The sequence below is a fragment of the Anser cygnoides genome, chromosome 1 (assembly GCF_040182565.1).
Source record: "Anser cygnoides isolate HZ-2024a breed goose chromosome 1, Taihu_goose_T2T_genome, whole genome shotgun sequence".
NCBI classification, from domain to species: Eukaryota; Metazoa; Chordata; class Aves; order Anseriformes; family Anatidae; genus Anser; species Anser cygnoides.
Genome location: NC_089873.1, coordinates 94,325,502 through 94,340,758, shown reverse-complemented (window position 1 = coordinate 94,340,758; position 15,257 = coordinate 94,325,502).

Sequence of the window (15,257 nt, the reverse complement as noted above, 5' to 3'; positions counted from 1 at the left end):
TGGAGTCTCCTTTCCATCCCCCTGTTGATGTTTACTCTGTTTGATGCTTTTTTTTGTTGTAGCTGATGCTAGGGCATTTCAGGTCATGCATTGTGTGGTTGTGTTGCCTCTGTATTTGGTAGCTGTGTCCCAAATGGAAAGAATTAATAGTCACTAAATTGTCCAATTTGTAGGTTTTTACCTGAACAATTGATTACTCTCTCATAGAGGATCCTCCCTTATTCTGGGTGCTGCTTTTGTCCCTGTATACTTGAAAGAATAGCAGTTCTGACAATCTCAGCTTTTTCCCTGTCATTTCTTTGCTGTCTTTGTTCTGACAGCTCAGATGAGCAAAATTTATGAGCAATAAACGTAGCACTGATGAAAGTCTGTACAAGTAAATGAAGCTATATGCATTATAAGTGTACATATAAACGATATGCCATTAAAAGTAAGTGAAGCTATACACATTGGAAAGACTGCCCTCGCTTCATGAGTAAAAAGGTGGGCTCTGAGTTGACCATGACCTTTCAGGAGAAGAAATGTTGACAGACAGTGCTTGCTGAGCATTGAGCTAGTGAGATAGCAACAGTCAAAAAGCAGATGAAGTATGTAGTCCCTAGGAAAGGGACTGAGGGAAAATAAAGTACTTCCATGCTACTTGTATAAGCCCTTCCCCCTCCTTATTGTTGCATGCAGGTAGGGTGTCCCCTCAGGTAAAAATGTGCTGGAATTGGAAGAGGCCCAGAGGTGTGGAAGAGTTTCTCTACAGGGAGGAGCAGAGTAGATGAGGACACTTCAGCTGCAAGAGCAGTGACTGACAGCAGATAAAACATGCCTGCAATATCATATCAGGCCAGAGAAACTGGATTGGGATTAACTGCTTGCTGTGCCTTCCAGTATAAGAGCCAGAGGCTATTAATGAAGGTACCAAGTGTACAACAGACAAAAGGATGTGATTTGTTGAGATAGTTGAAGAATGTTGTAGAAGCAGCATATCTGCTGATCCGGGGAGGGACTGGGTGGATACTTAGAAGAAAAACCTTTTTGTGAAGGGCTTCTAAACAGTCCTTCCTCTGTTGAAGGGTGCTGGGGGAGTACTTGAGGTACTGTACGATCATAGGGGCTTGCTGTGTGCTTAACTCCCCTGGGAATTTGTTAATGGACACTCTTTCAGACGAGATACTGCAGCAGACTATGCCCTTTCACTGCAGTTATGCTTTTAGTGGTTCAAAGCTTCAATCTGGCTCCACTGATAGCAGTCACACCTTTCATGAGAAGAAAATCTGGGAAATTCATCTTGTGGTCAGTTGAGTGCTTCAGGGGAGAGCTAGCAGATCTTTTGGTCTGCCCCTGTTCTGTGTAAAAAGTGGTCCCTGCAGGCCTCAAAAATGGCTTCTGGTGCTGAGGTAAGGTGATGGAGAAAAGACGCTGTACCTTGTTTAGCAGATAAGACTATGAAATGATGATGGAGAGTGGAAATGGGATTGAATTTCTAGTTACAGTATGCAAAGAAGAAATGGCACCTGTTGATGTGAACAACTAATTGGGCCTAGATTGTGTTGAATATGCTGTCATCTGAATGCACCTCTCACTGTTCGTGAACTCAAGTCCTTTTTTGTATGAAGAGCTCAATAGCACAGTTCTCATTTCATTTCCCTTTTCTTTATAAAAGGTGATTACACAGAAAAAAAAATTGCTGATGAGATGCTGGCCTTCATATCAGCTCGATCTGACTGCCTGGCACTCCTTTCTGGGTGTTGTTAACTGAGTCATCTAACAGAGGATAAAGTACCTTGGGCTTTTAAGGGTGGCAGAGCATAAGCATGCACTCATCTGTGCTAGGGCACTGAACAGGGGCTGCTGGTGAGAGGTGTTTAGCAAGTGGTGCTGTTCTTTCAGTGACACTTGTGCTGCAGGTCTGTTCTTGAAGGCATTCCATGTATAAAAAATAATAATCCTGAGGGGAGACTGAAGTGTTTGGAACATATTTAGTCTGCCTAGAGCTTAATTTCATTGTCTCAAACTCAGTAGGTAATTTCACAAGAAAGCATACTTAACCCGAGTATAAGTGACTCATTTTTTTTCTACCCTATAATATTGGGAAGTTTTGGTCTATCTAATATGATATGAATAGTTATTAGAAACGATTCTTTTTTAGTGAAGGGCAAGTGACATTAGATATTTAGCAGGCTAATAGTGTTTACTTGAAAACCTGCGGTGCTGGGAAAGCGCCGAATGGCTTTTATTGACTTGGATGCAAGCACATCATTTATTTCTCTGTTTGGAACAGAGGCAAAAGAGACTCTGGCTTTGGTCCGAGTAGGGATATTAAGACATACGGAGCTTTGTTCCCAGGATGTTTCTGATTTGTTTGTCTAAGTAAGCCAAACCTCAGGAAAGGGTTCCTTTTTGATATTTGTGGACTGCTCATCTGGCTGGAGTTGGGGAAGGTGGCAATTTGTGATTTCCAAGAAATGCGTTCTGCTTTTGGGGATGGAAAAAAGTACATTTCCCACATTTATTGCTCATTTTATATATTTATCAGAAAAAGAAAACATATCCAGGAAGTGCATTCTTAGAGAGGTTGGGTGTGGTGGAAGTAACTTCAAAGGTACAACACGAAGTGCTTGTTCTTCTCGCCTGACAGTTTGCTTATCTGGTTGACTTTCTTTTAAAAATATACATGCTGTCCTCTCTAAGACAGGAGCTGAGGATGATTAAAGTGCCCTGAAAATGGAAGTTAAAGAACAGGTTCCTGCAATTAAATACCTGGCAAAAATTGATCTGATCTTTCCATGCATTCAAAACAAATCCTCCTGTTGTTATCTACTAAGTTTCTTGAGTGTTTGTTGGAGGTATTGGCCCTGAGATACTGATGGCTTGTACCCCTGACTTCTCATCAGGTTGATTAAGCATCAGTCAGTGTCCAGCACTGTTACCTATCGCTTTTCAAGACTAGGACAAGGACCAGCAATGCTGGTGACAAGAATGACGTATGTCTGGGAAAAGCAAGTGGCATCCCTGTAAGTCGGGGCACCTCTCAACAAACATCCGCCTTCCCTTCCCCACTGCCTCCAGGATGGCAGTGAGGGCTCACCTGGCTGCATTTTGCCATTTTGAGAGGAGACCTCTTTAAAAATCTTTGAACTTCTGGAAAATTAAATACTATTTTGAGAGGAGAAAGATTTCGTTTGCTCAAGGGATGGACTTGCTGATGGACTTGCCTCTAAAGGAGGCAGAACTAGCCCCTAATTGAAGTAGAATCATAGAATCATAGAATATCCCGAGTTGGAAGGGACCCATAAGGATCATCAAGTCCAACTCCTGGCACCACACAGGTCTGCCCAAAAGTTTAGACCATGTGACTAAGTGCACAGTCCAAATGCTTCTTAAATTCAGACAGGCTTGGTGCAGTGACTACTTCACTGGGGAGCCTGTTCCAGTGTGCAACCACCCTCTTGGTGAAGAACCTCTTCCTGATGTCCAGGCTAAACTTCCCCTGCCTCAGCTTAACACCATTCCCGTGGGTCCTATCACTGGTGTTTACGGAGAATAGGTCACCTGCCTCTACGCTCCCTCTTGCGAGGAAGTTGTAGACTGCGATGAGGTCCCCCCTCAGCCTCCTCTTTCCAAGGCTGAACAGGCCCAGCGACCTCAGCTGCTCCTCATATGTCTTCCCCTCTAGGCCCTTCACCATCTTCGTCGCCCTCCTCTGGACACTCTCCAACAGTTTCACGTCCTTTTTGTACTGTGGTGCCCAGAACTGCAAACAGTACTCGAGGTGAGGCCGCACCAGCTCAGAGTAGAGCGGGACAATCACTTCTCTCAACTGACTAGCAATGCCATGCTTGATGCACCCCAGGATACGGTTGGCCCTCCTGGCTTCCAGGGCGCACTGCTGGCTCATATTCGACTTGCTGTCAACCACAACCCCCAGATCCCTCTCTGCGGGGCTGCTCCCCAGCGTCTCGTCGCCCAGTCTGTACGTATAGCCAGGGTTGCCCCATCCCAGGTGCAGGACCTGGCACTTGCCTTTGTTAAACTTCATGCGGTTGGTGATCGCCTGGCTCTCCAATCTGTCCAGATCTCTCTGCAAGGCCTTTCCACCCTCATCCGAGTCCACAACTCCTCCAAGTTTGGTGTCGTCGGCAAATTTGCTCAAAACACCTTCTAGTCCTACATCCAAATCATTTATAAAAACATTGAAGAGGACTGGCCCTAAAATGGAGCCTTGAGGGACCCCACTAGTGACCATCCGCCAGACAGATGTGGCCCCATTTACCACAACCCTTTGAGCCCTGCCCGTCAGCCAATTGCTCACCCATCGTATGATGTTTTTGTTAAGTTGTATGCTGGATGTTTTGTCCAGTAGGATCCTATGAGAAACTGTGTCAAAAGCTTTGCTAAAGTCCAAAAAGATCACATCAGCTGGTTTCCCTTGATCGACTAGATGGGTGATCTTATCATAAAAGGAAGTCAAATTAGTTAGGCAGGACCTACCCCTCATGAACCCGTGTTGGCTGGGACCAATGACTGCATTGTCCCCCAGGTGCGCTTCAATAACTTCAAGGATCATCCTCTCCATAATTTTACCAGGCACTGACGTGAGACTGACAGGCCTGTAATTGCTAGGGTCTTCTTTCTTGCCCTTCTTGAAAATTGGCACAACATTTGCCAGCTTCCAGTCTACTGTAGTAGTTCCTTATAGCCAGCCTTGGTACCTGGGAATGCTTCTCTTCCTATGTGGCCAGCTGTGTTTCTTGGCAAAACGTATCCACTGTTGTTGGCTAATGGATATGTGTCTAATCTTTATTTATTTATTTATTTATTAGGATTGGTCCACTGTTAGCAAAAACTCAAGACAGCACTAATGAACTTGGGTACTTCACTAGCTCAAAGATGCTGTGTGAGAGGTTGTCTCTTTTCAGATGCTTTGATTTGGGGATTGGTTCCTCCTTCAGGCACTTATTTTGGTCTTGTAGGGGAAAGGTGGTATATCCTGGGCTGTGTTTGTTGAGTGTGTATTTGTTTCCAGCTGTTATGATTGATTAAGAGGATGACTCAGTAACTCTTTGGGTTTTACTTGATAAATCTTCCTCTTAGCTCTCAAAACTTGATCTAGGCTCTTTTGAGAAAGTGGTTGTTGCGCTAACCAATCTAGACTTCACACGTGGTTTTCCTCTTAGTTTCTGGTGAAATTTCTCCCCTCCCTTGCTAGTCAGAGAGCCTGAGGGAAAGATGACTAAGGTGGTGCTTTAGAGTTAGGAGTGGGAGTAGACAATTGAAAGCAGTTGCCCATTGCTTCTGTAAACTTGTCTGGGCTGTGATTTTTACTGGTGATGAGTCTGAGTGAAATGTTTACATCAGTGCAGTGCAGAGATGTGTTCACATATGCTTCATGAAACCTTGTAACCCTGTCCAGATGGTCTCAGACGGTACATGTAGTTCACAGTACCAAATGCTGCATGGTGCTGCTTTTTAGGCCTCAGCTCAAAGATCTCCAGGCCAGTGCTGAGCTCTTTCCATTGACTTGGCCTCAGAGAGAGGTAGAACTTGATTAACCTTCATCCATGGCTCGTGGATGGAATTCAGTCATTGCCCATGTATCTCTTGGAGCCTTTCTGGGAAGGCCCAGAGCTGCCTTGTAGCTTCTGGGGTGCCCCCAGGCCTCTGGGGAGAGACAGGAGGATGTTTGCGCTTGGTGAGAATCAAACTCAGGCTCACCATAAAATTTCCAAGAGGACTGGGACTAAACACTGCAGTTCGTGGCCAACCAATAAACCCTGCTGAGCTGGGCAGGTATGTCTTGTTATTATCCTCAGGGAGACCACAGGCCCTTGCCCAAGGACTTTCATTCTACCAAAACCAGCCCAGTAAATGATGCCAATAAACTTGGGGTTTTTGGGGTAAGAATTGGAAATTTGAGGTCACAACAATGAAAGATCTTGCGAGATGCTTACAGTGCCACCTGTGACCTTGTCCTTTGCAATGTGCTGCATTTTGGTGTAGCATGTAGGAGTAAGAACTGAGTCACCAGTGGTAGCCCGCATACATTTTGAGGGGAAGGGCCTTAGTAGCAATTCGAGGAAAAGCCTCAGTATAGGCTTTTAAAAGCATGCTATTATCATTATTCATCATCAGATTTCCAGGTGGCTTCAAAGGACAGTCAGTCATTAATAGTATCAGCTAGATAAGAAACCAGAGGTAGAGAGAAGCTTGTCTGAAGAGTACTACAAGATCCTCATCCGAAGGCAGTGAAGGCTTGCAATTACTCCTGCAGTTGCCTGCTCTTTCTGAATTTACTGAATAATGAAGTGAGCAATGACTGATCTGGAGGTCATTCACGATCCTTTTGTAAGTCGTTCATGTCACTTGTACACTCACTTTGAGAGACCCTGCATGTGATACTGCTAGGCTTGCCAGACTGTTCAGGTCAGTCCCTGGTCAAAAGCTCAAGAATGAGCTGCAAACTTTTCAGGAAAAAGTTTCACCTTTCACCTCTTGAAACCCAGACTGCTAGAACAGGAAGAGGGAAAGCAGACCTGGACCAGGAAAAAGTAGACCTAAGCAAATCTAGTGTGTTACCACTCCAGTGAGCTCTGAGCTATGCCCATGTCTCCAGTTACTGTGTTTTGTGAACGTTGAAGGCAAAACTGTGACAGCTTTTTTTTTTTTTTTCCTTATGTAAGGTGAAATCATACATATTTGGACATCTCACTACAAGAAGGGTAGTAAGTTGCTCTAGCGTGTGCAGAGGAGAGCAACAAAGCTGGTGAAGGCGCTGCAGAACAAGACACGTGAGGAATACCTGAGGGATCTGGGGTTGTTTAGTCTGGAGCAGGCTGAGGGTAGACCTCATGGCTCTCTACAGCTACCTGGGAGGAGGTTGCAGTGAGGAGGGTGTTGGTCTCTTTTCTCAGGTGACAAGTGATAGGATGTGAGGCAACAACTTCAAGTTGCACCAAGGGAAGTTTAGATTGGACCTTACGAAGAACTTCATGGAGAAGGGTGGTCATGCATTGGAACAGGCTGCCCAGGGATGTGGTGGAGTCCCCATCCCTGGAGGTATTGAAGAGATGTGTGGTCATGGTGCTTAGGGACATTGTTTAGCAGCAGACTCATAGCGTTACGTGGATGGTTGGACTTGATGATCTTAAGGGTCTTTTCCAACCAAAATGAGTCTATGATTTTAAAAGCTGGTCATAAAGCGTGCTTAGTCATTAATGGATTTCTCAGAAAAGAATAGCGATGATGCAAACTGAGAAATAAACATTTATCTTACTGGTATGGCCTTTTAAATGTGCTTTATATATTGCCATGAATATTCTGACAGCTATATAAAACAAGTCTTCCTTTTGGGATGGGGTAGCAAGATTCAGCTCAGGATGTGAATGGTGCAATAAAAGTTATGCTATCAGGACAGCTATTCTGTTGTTGATGATAGAGTTCTCTTAACAAAGATAGTTAAAATAAATAATATAAGTGTCTTTAAAGTTAACAGATAAGAGAGGATGCTTTACTGCCTAGAAATACACAGCTTTTATCCAGCTCTGTCCTCACTCATCGCCCTCGTTGCAGGCTGGTACAGTTTTTCAAACTTTCTCACATATGTCTGAAGAAGAAAAATGCATATGTAGAGTAGGTTTAGAATATAGATCACTTTATTTTTGTACTCTGTAGGAGAATTGTATGTATATATACATGCAAAATGTAAGTATGTAAAATGTATTGTGTGGGAGTACATAAGGCTGTAAAACTCTTTCAAGAAGATTAATCTTTTAATTCAGGAATACTTCATTACTTCAGAAGTTTTATTTTCTTTTGTTAAAAATAGAAACTTTTCCCATACTATTCCCTTGAATTTGCAAATGGAATACACTAGTAAAAACATGTAGTAAAAAAAAAAAAAAAAAAAAAAGTTCTACAAGGAATAAAATTCAGGTTTCTAATGGTTTTCTGTTGGTTTCTAATGGTTTCTGAGAATGAACACCAACATAGACTCTCCCATGCCTGACAAGGATGAAGCACGTCCTCAGCAGCTGGTGAGGACCCTAGTGTGCTCCCTGCTTCTCTCTTGGTTGTCTGTGTAAATGCAGAAGGTCTGCATGTCTATATGAGCTGGCAAACCCTGCAGTCTCCTCTTTTTGTTCCAGCGAGGAGGACCCCAGGAAAGGTGATTTATGTGCACTTTATGGCATGAGGGGCTGGAGCGGGGTGGGATGTCTGAGTCAACATTGCAAAAGGCTGATGTCCTGCTTGGAAAGTGGCACATAGCGCACCAGCAACTTCCAGCCCTCATCCAGGACTGCAACCTGCCCGTGCAACCAGTAGTGCAAAGGCAGATACCTTTGTACTTTATTACAGACACGGTGAACAAAGAATTTTTTTTTCTTCCTTAGCTGTCATAATGTAATTCTGTTACTGAAGTGGTTTTATCTGTCTCCTGATGAGCATGAATGTCGTTAGCCTCTTTCCCACGGTTTCTGCATCAGTGTCTCAGGACGCTTCCCTTGATTTTGGGGTAGCTCTTCCTTTCCACACCCGGCGTCCTCAGCTGTACATTCGGGCTGTGCCGCAGCAGAGCCCAGGGAGGGGGATCTGGAGGAAACCTGACTACGGGTGTGCGGTCACTGGGCACTGACCAGCTCCACAGCTTGCTTGGGAGCAGCATGAGCTGATGCTCAAGCTTGGGATACTCAAGCCGGGACACAGAGTGCAACTGTTCCCTGTCAATCTGGACTTGTTGGAGTAGAAGCACTACTAATAAACATTTTAAAAAATCTTCTTGCTTCTAGGAGGCTGTCAGAAAGATGCAGTAAGAGCTCTAGGGAAGGCAGCATGCTCCTCATGTCCTCCTGCTCCCAAATTGGTGCCCAGGCTCCTGCTTCCCAGGGACAACGGGAGGACGGACCTTTGCTCTCCAGACAGGTACCTGGCTGGCACTTCCTAGCTAAGGCTGCAAACATTAAGCCTTCTTGCCCCTTCCTCGTGCTGCCTGTGCTCAGCAGGCCCAGGGGTGGCACCTTCCTTCAGGGGCTTACCAGTGGCTGCTGACCCCTGCAAATCCCCCCATTGCCCCTTGGAGCGGTCAGGGGCTCGTGACAGCCTCTGCCCCGAGAGCTCTCGGTCTAGACACTGGGCGTGGAGACGAGGACGCTGCGGGCCCCTACTTCAAACAGATGAGTCTTCCCTGGTCGCTTGCTTGTCGTCTTCCAGAAGCCTCCCGGCACGCTTGGGGAAGATTTGAATAAGGAGAGGGAGGAGGCCCGGCAGCCCCATGGGGGGCCTCGATCAGCTTCTCTCTGGGTTTGTGCGCAGTCTGTATGCTGCTGCGCTGTGGTCCTTGTTATCATGCTGATGGCTCCAGTTCTTGCTCTGCCTGTTTGGTTTTGCCCTATTGTTGAATTTATTGCTCCTGGACTCTTTACTCTTGTTGGCTCCTGATAAATTGCTGCCTCTTATTAGCCTTAAATTACTGCCTCTTACCAACCTTTAATTACTTGCCATCATATCTTGGTGCCACATCCTCTTAATTATTGCTCCCATGCTTCTGAAGACTCCTCCTTGCCTTTGCTAAATCCATTAGCCTTGCTTTCAGCTTGCTTTGGCCACATCTCTCTCTGTCCCTGCCTTCCCTATCTCTCTGTGTCTTGCATGGATCTTATGTGGAGTACCATGGAGCCCCATCCTTTCCTGGGAGCATTTCTGGTCTTACTGCATCCTCCCTCTCTTGTCCTGTGCCCCCAGATTCCTGCTGCGTTGCTCCTCCATGGCCTGCACCCCACTGTCTTTTTTAGGGCTGGTGCTGGTGGATTTCTTTTGCTCTGTCTTCTCTCTCTCCCTCTGCTTTTTTACATGCTGTGGTGTCCCCTGTCAAATTTCCCCCATCCCTCCTATATCTGTTAGCCAGTGTTTTCTCTTTTCTTTGTCACTTTTGTGGGAAATACTTTGCAAACTTTTCTTTTGCTGCCAAACTTCACTTTGAGACCTGCTTTTCTACTCAGAGCTGCTGACACCTCTTTGGTGCCTCTTCTCCTGGGCAGCTCCCAAGGGCCTCTCTCTCCTATTGCATATGGTCCACCACATCTAACTGTGGTACTTGCTTTTCCCCATCTCCTGCTTGGTCTCTTCCTTGGAGTGCCATGCTTGAGCTCACATGGGCAGATCCTGCCTCTCCTGTTGCTTCCACTTCTGTCCCTCATGGTGCCTGTGTCACCTCCTTGCTGGTTCCAGCTGGGTGCCAGTCAGACCTATTTTTCCAGGCTTTATCCATGTTCCTCACCAGATCAGGCTTTCTGCCTGCTTTCTGCCAGCATTCAGTTTGCAGTCATGCTCTCTCTCTCATGGTCTGTGTTGCTGCTCCCGAAGTTGTTTCCTTTCCCAGCCTCACCTTTGTAGCCATTGTCTTCCTTGCCCATTTTCCCACTTGTGCAAATCCTATTGGCTTAAGTTTTCCTTTTTAACCCCATCAATGCATTTTCTTTTATGTGTCTGCTCATGCCAAAATGTTGGCTGCGGAGAAGAGAAATTGAAACTCAGGGAGACAACAAGAGGAAAGCAAAGTGGTCAAAGCTCAAAGTAGCCAAACCTTGCTATTTGCCTAGAATTAGCCTATTTGACCATCTTACTCTCCTCTTTGTGTTTCTCTGGTCATAACCCATTGCTAGAACATCAAGTGCCTGATTCTGTCCCCCATGTGTGGGTCCCGGGGTCTGTGTAGCCCTACAGCCTTTGTCCTTTTTGGCTCAGCCATGCTGTAGGCTAGCTATAGCCTGCAGATCACCTCCTGCATGCCCTTCACATGGGACTTCACTGTTATCTACAGTATCCACTTGGGCTTGCTTTGCATCCTGCCTCTCAACGCAGGGCCCAGCAATTGCCTAGATGTTGCCATTTCTTTCCCTAGTGATTGCCTGTGAAAATTTCCAGCTACTTCCTCTGTGCACCCAAAAGAGTTTTCTTTGCCATGTCACATCTTCATGGCCTAGGCTGCGTGCCTCATTGATGCTGTTGATGGAGTCTGGGACTGGGGATTCCCCTGAGGTGTCCTCCTCCTTCAAGAGCCTGGCTGGAGCTGTCAGTTCTCAGGACCTAACTGCTTGATCCAAGCATTCGGTGAGATTGAGGGAATGATTCTGCCTATGTAAGTCATTAGTTTAACTAATATTGTATCTCTTCATTGTAAAAATGCTCTTTGAGGTCGATTAATGAGGAGTAGGTGGAGATAAAATGAACTCTGGTTTTACAGGTGAAACACCATTCCTTTAAAACAAAATACTTGTAATGTTACAAAAAATAAACCCACTTAAAACAAACCTCTACTTCTTCCTGTGGGGAGACTATGTCTCCCACAGAAAGTTGTATTATCTCCTGTTCTCTTCTTTTTATTTATTTATTTATTTATTTATTTATTTATTTATTTATTTATTTTGGTGAACAATGTATTCCCTACATGTTTTTATTTGCCTGCCTTTGGTCTCCCTTGTTCCCAAGTACTAACATCTTGGGTCACCAGGACGTAGCCTGGTCCCTTTGAAACACATCTGTTGCATGGCATGAGGTATAGAAATACTGTCCTTATCAGAAAGCCGTGGGGAAGTCTGTGTTGGGATATTCTCCTGATTATAAGCTTCTTTTCCACATCTGTCAGTGCAGGTGGGAGCTTTTTCCAAGCAGATGTGCCTGTGGGAGGCCAGCACGGGAGAACATTGCATCTCTCGCAGCCATCCTCATACCCCATTTGTGAAGCCACCATCATCTTCTGATGCGGTATGTGTAATGCCGTGGCTGTGAGGGTGGCAGGAGGCAACGATTGCTGGTCTGCTCTCCCCAGCCTCGCAGCCGCAGAGCTCTGTTCTGCCGTAGTGTCAGTCTGCCTCCTGCTTTTTCTCTCTAGTTAACCAGAAGGCCTCACGGGGCAGTTCTGAAAGCACCTGGTCACACTGATTACATGCTCCACAACCCCCTTAATAAAAAGCACTTGTGGAGCAGCATGGTGAGGTGCCTTTTTTGCAGCCCCCACGTGTATCTGCTTGGGGTGAGGACAGGCTGTGATGCTGAGTCCGGTGCCTCAGCTGCAGACATGGAGCCGAACAGAAGATGGGCGAGCCGAGCTGAAAAAACCTATCTGCGTCTGGCCGCGGCCCAGAGCCCGTCTGCCTTGGCATGCTCTGTACTGGGACGGGTGAGGGGCAGAACGGGTATGCGCGGGGGAAGACGCCTTGGCACCGTGTCCTGTGCCCGCGGAAGCGGGTGGGAGGTGATCTGCGCCTGGCAGCTCTTGGCGGCATGGCTCGGCTTGCTGGGCCCTGCCGTGCCAGGCTGGGGCCTGGCTCTCCGTGCTGCTCCTCTCCCGTTTCCCTTTCTCTGCATTGCTTTTCTTCATTTCCCTGCGAGCTAAACCTTGTTTTGGAGTTGGTGCTGAGGAGACTGGTGCGAGGGAGAGATCCCAGCAAAGGGAGAGGAGGGTTGCTCTTAAACTCTCTTGTGCCTCTCCGGCAGTGCAGTGCCTGCCTGGGATGCTGGTGCCAGAGATGCAAAAGAGCAGGGAGGGCTGGGGCTGATGAGTGACTGTGTGCTGCGTGTCCTGCCGGGGAAGTGTCGCTGTCACACGTGGCCCATCCCGGAGCTGTGTGTTGGCTCACGCTGCCAAGAGGTCTGCGTGCTGGAGACCGAGCGTGGTGCTAATTGTCATAATGCTGTGCTGGGCTACCGGCGTCTCCTGAGTGAAGGCCTGGAAAAAGCGACTATCCGGGCACTATCAGGAGACATGCAAATGCATGTAGAGCCAGCTCACGCACGGGGCAGGGAACAAGCGTTCCCCCAAGGCAGGAGTGGGTGGGCTGCTGGCTGCCTGCGCCTGTGGGAGGAAACACCCCAGCGTCTGCCCTGGCTTGAGAAGCAGGCGAGGAGAATGGCTTTGTAATCATGAACTGTGCGGGGGCTTCTGGCAGCCCTGCCCCACGCTGGCTCATTCCTCTCTGTGAGGAAAAGGATGCTTTGCTGCACTGGATAGGGGGGAGAGGGAATGGGAACTACTGTCTTCTCTCCCTTTCAATCCAGTTTACAGCACAGAGACTGATGCTGGCACAGCTGGCTGGTGGGACAAGATGCCTTAAACCTTCTTGACATCTTACTATGCCAGCCACTGCTTCAGCCACAAGAGGATAGTACGGGAGCCCTCACCAGGGGTAAATAACAGGCAGCAGGGGGTAGCTCAGGGCCAGGCATGGGGCTCGGCCAGCCCTGCTCTGCCCTGGTGGGAAAGGTTGAGAGGCACTGGGAGCCAGCAGCACCCTCTGCCTTGGGCACCAGGCCCTCGGGCTCGTCTGCTGCTCTTGGCAGGAGTTTGGGTGACTCCTCACCGCTGTCCCTCCTCCAGATACATGCAGCTGCCTGCGTGTCCTCGAGTGCCAGTGTGGGCTGGGGGTCAGTGATGCTGAACGGGGATGGTCTGGGGAGGGATGCTGGGGCAAGCTGCCAGCCCCTGGTCAGGGACAAAATCTTTATTTCAATGAAGACTGTTTCTCTGGACAGAGCCCTTAGAGAAAGCTCTGTTTTCACCCAGAAGAGCTTGGTATTGACGTCTGCAGGGTTTCAAGCACCAACTACTCCTTTTGCAGGACAGGGGACATCAGGAAGCAGTGTGAATGGACCAAGCTAGACTTCTCCAGTGATTTGGTTTGAGATGCGGGGCTTTGCCTCACCCTTCCTTATCACCATCCCCACCAATTGCTACCACCTTAGCTCAGACAGATGTTGCATGGCCTCAGTAACTCTTTCCATGTGCTTTCATGTGTTTTTTTTTTTTTTTACAGAGTTATTTTCAATTTGGACACCTTCACTGGCTGCTCATAAGTTCTGATCATTTGGGAAGCTCCTGCCATCATAAGAGATGAGTCCCTGCACTGCAGCACAGGCATGTATGAGAGCCAGCGTGGGGAGGAAGCTGGCTACCGTGCTCATCACCTTCTCCCCAAATTTCATGGTGAGGGTTTTTCTGGAAGTGACTTGGCCCGTTGTAGCAAAGTGACGCTGGCTGGAGGAGTGGTGCAGCCTGCTGCATCTGGGACATGGTCGGAGATCTGCTCCTGATTTGGTGAAATCCCAAGGGAGCCATGTGGCTGTTCTGGGATGTGGAGGGAATTGAGGCTTTGGACTCGCTGTAGGAAGGCACGGAGGTCTTCCCTCATGCTTCTGAAGGGTTATGGCAAGTGCAAGGAGTGAATAATGCTAGTCAGATAGCAAGATGAGGTTATAGTTAAAGCTTCTGACCTCCTTGCCTTACCTAATTTCTCTTAAATCGAACCTTAAATCTACTTTTCTTTTCCTTACCTAAGGATAAATGCAAAGTGATGCAATTAGATTTGGTGGAGAAACAAATTGTAGAAAACTGATCAGAGATAAGAATCTGATCTCATCTTCCGTAAAATGGTGGTCTTTCAGCTGCTTCCTTGCCCTGGCAAAACCTCAATTGCCAAGGGGACCATTTCTTTATCTATCATTGCAAAATATTGTTCCTCCTTAATTTTAATATCCAGAACCTCTAGCCAAGCAAATATTTAGCATGTGCAAAGCCTGCACCCAACGAACTGGGACAAATTCCCCACCGCTGTAATCATCCCCTAGCAAAGCTCCTTGCTCTTGGGCACATGGGATGCTCTGGCAGGGAGGCTGCGGCTCACCAGAGCCCCAGGGCATCATCCAGGGCTGCCCAGGCTGCTTTTCCCACAGCAAGTCTTCCCTCTCACCCCCGTGAAAGCTCTCCAGTTGCAGTGTGGGCACATGGCTGCCCATATTCTCTAGCTGAGAGCAGAGGTGAAAGCAGCACGTGTCTCTCTTCCACACCCGCACATGCAGGCGTGCACAAGCTCTGCCTCAGCCCTGCCTCTGCGAGCGATTGCTGCCTGCAAGGGCCAGGCATCTGGCAGGGACCAAGCAGCCTCGGCCACATGTCCTTGTGTCCCAAAAACCCGCCGCACCAGTGCCGCGGTGGGTAATGTCCCCTCAGCAGCCCTTGGCTGTGCGAGAGCAGCTTGGATTGCTTGAGTTGTGCCCTGGTGTCTGGGGACTCAATTAGCTCCCTGCCTGCAGACAGGAGGTGTTTTACACCTGGGTTTTGGGCAGCTGGCTGTGCAAGGGAGACTTACCTGCCTGCTCTGCTGGAGGCTCTTGGGGAAGCCTTGGCTCAGAGCTAGAGAATAAAAATCGACAGGGTATGGCTTATGGTCCCTGTGCGTGGAGGGGGAAATGAAATGCTGCTTTGTGCAAAGATA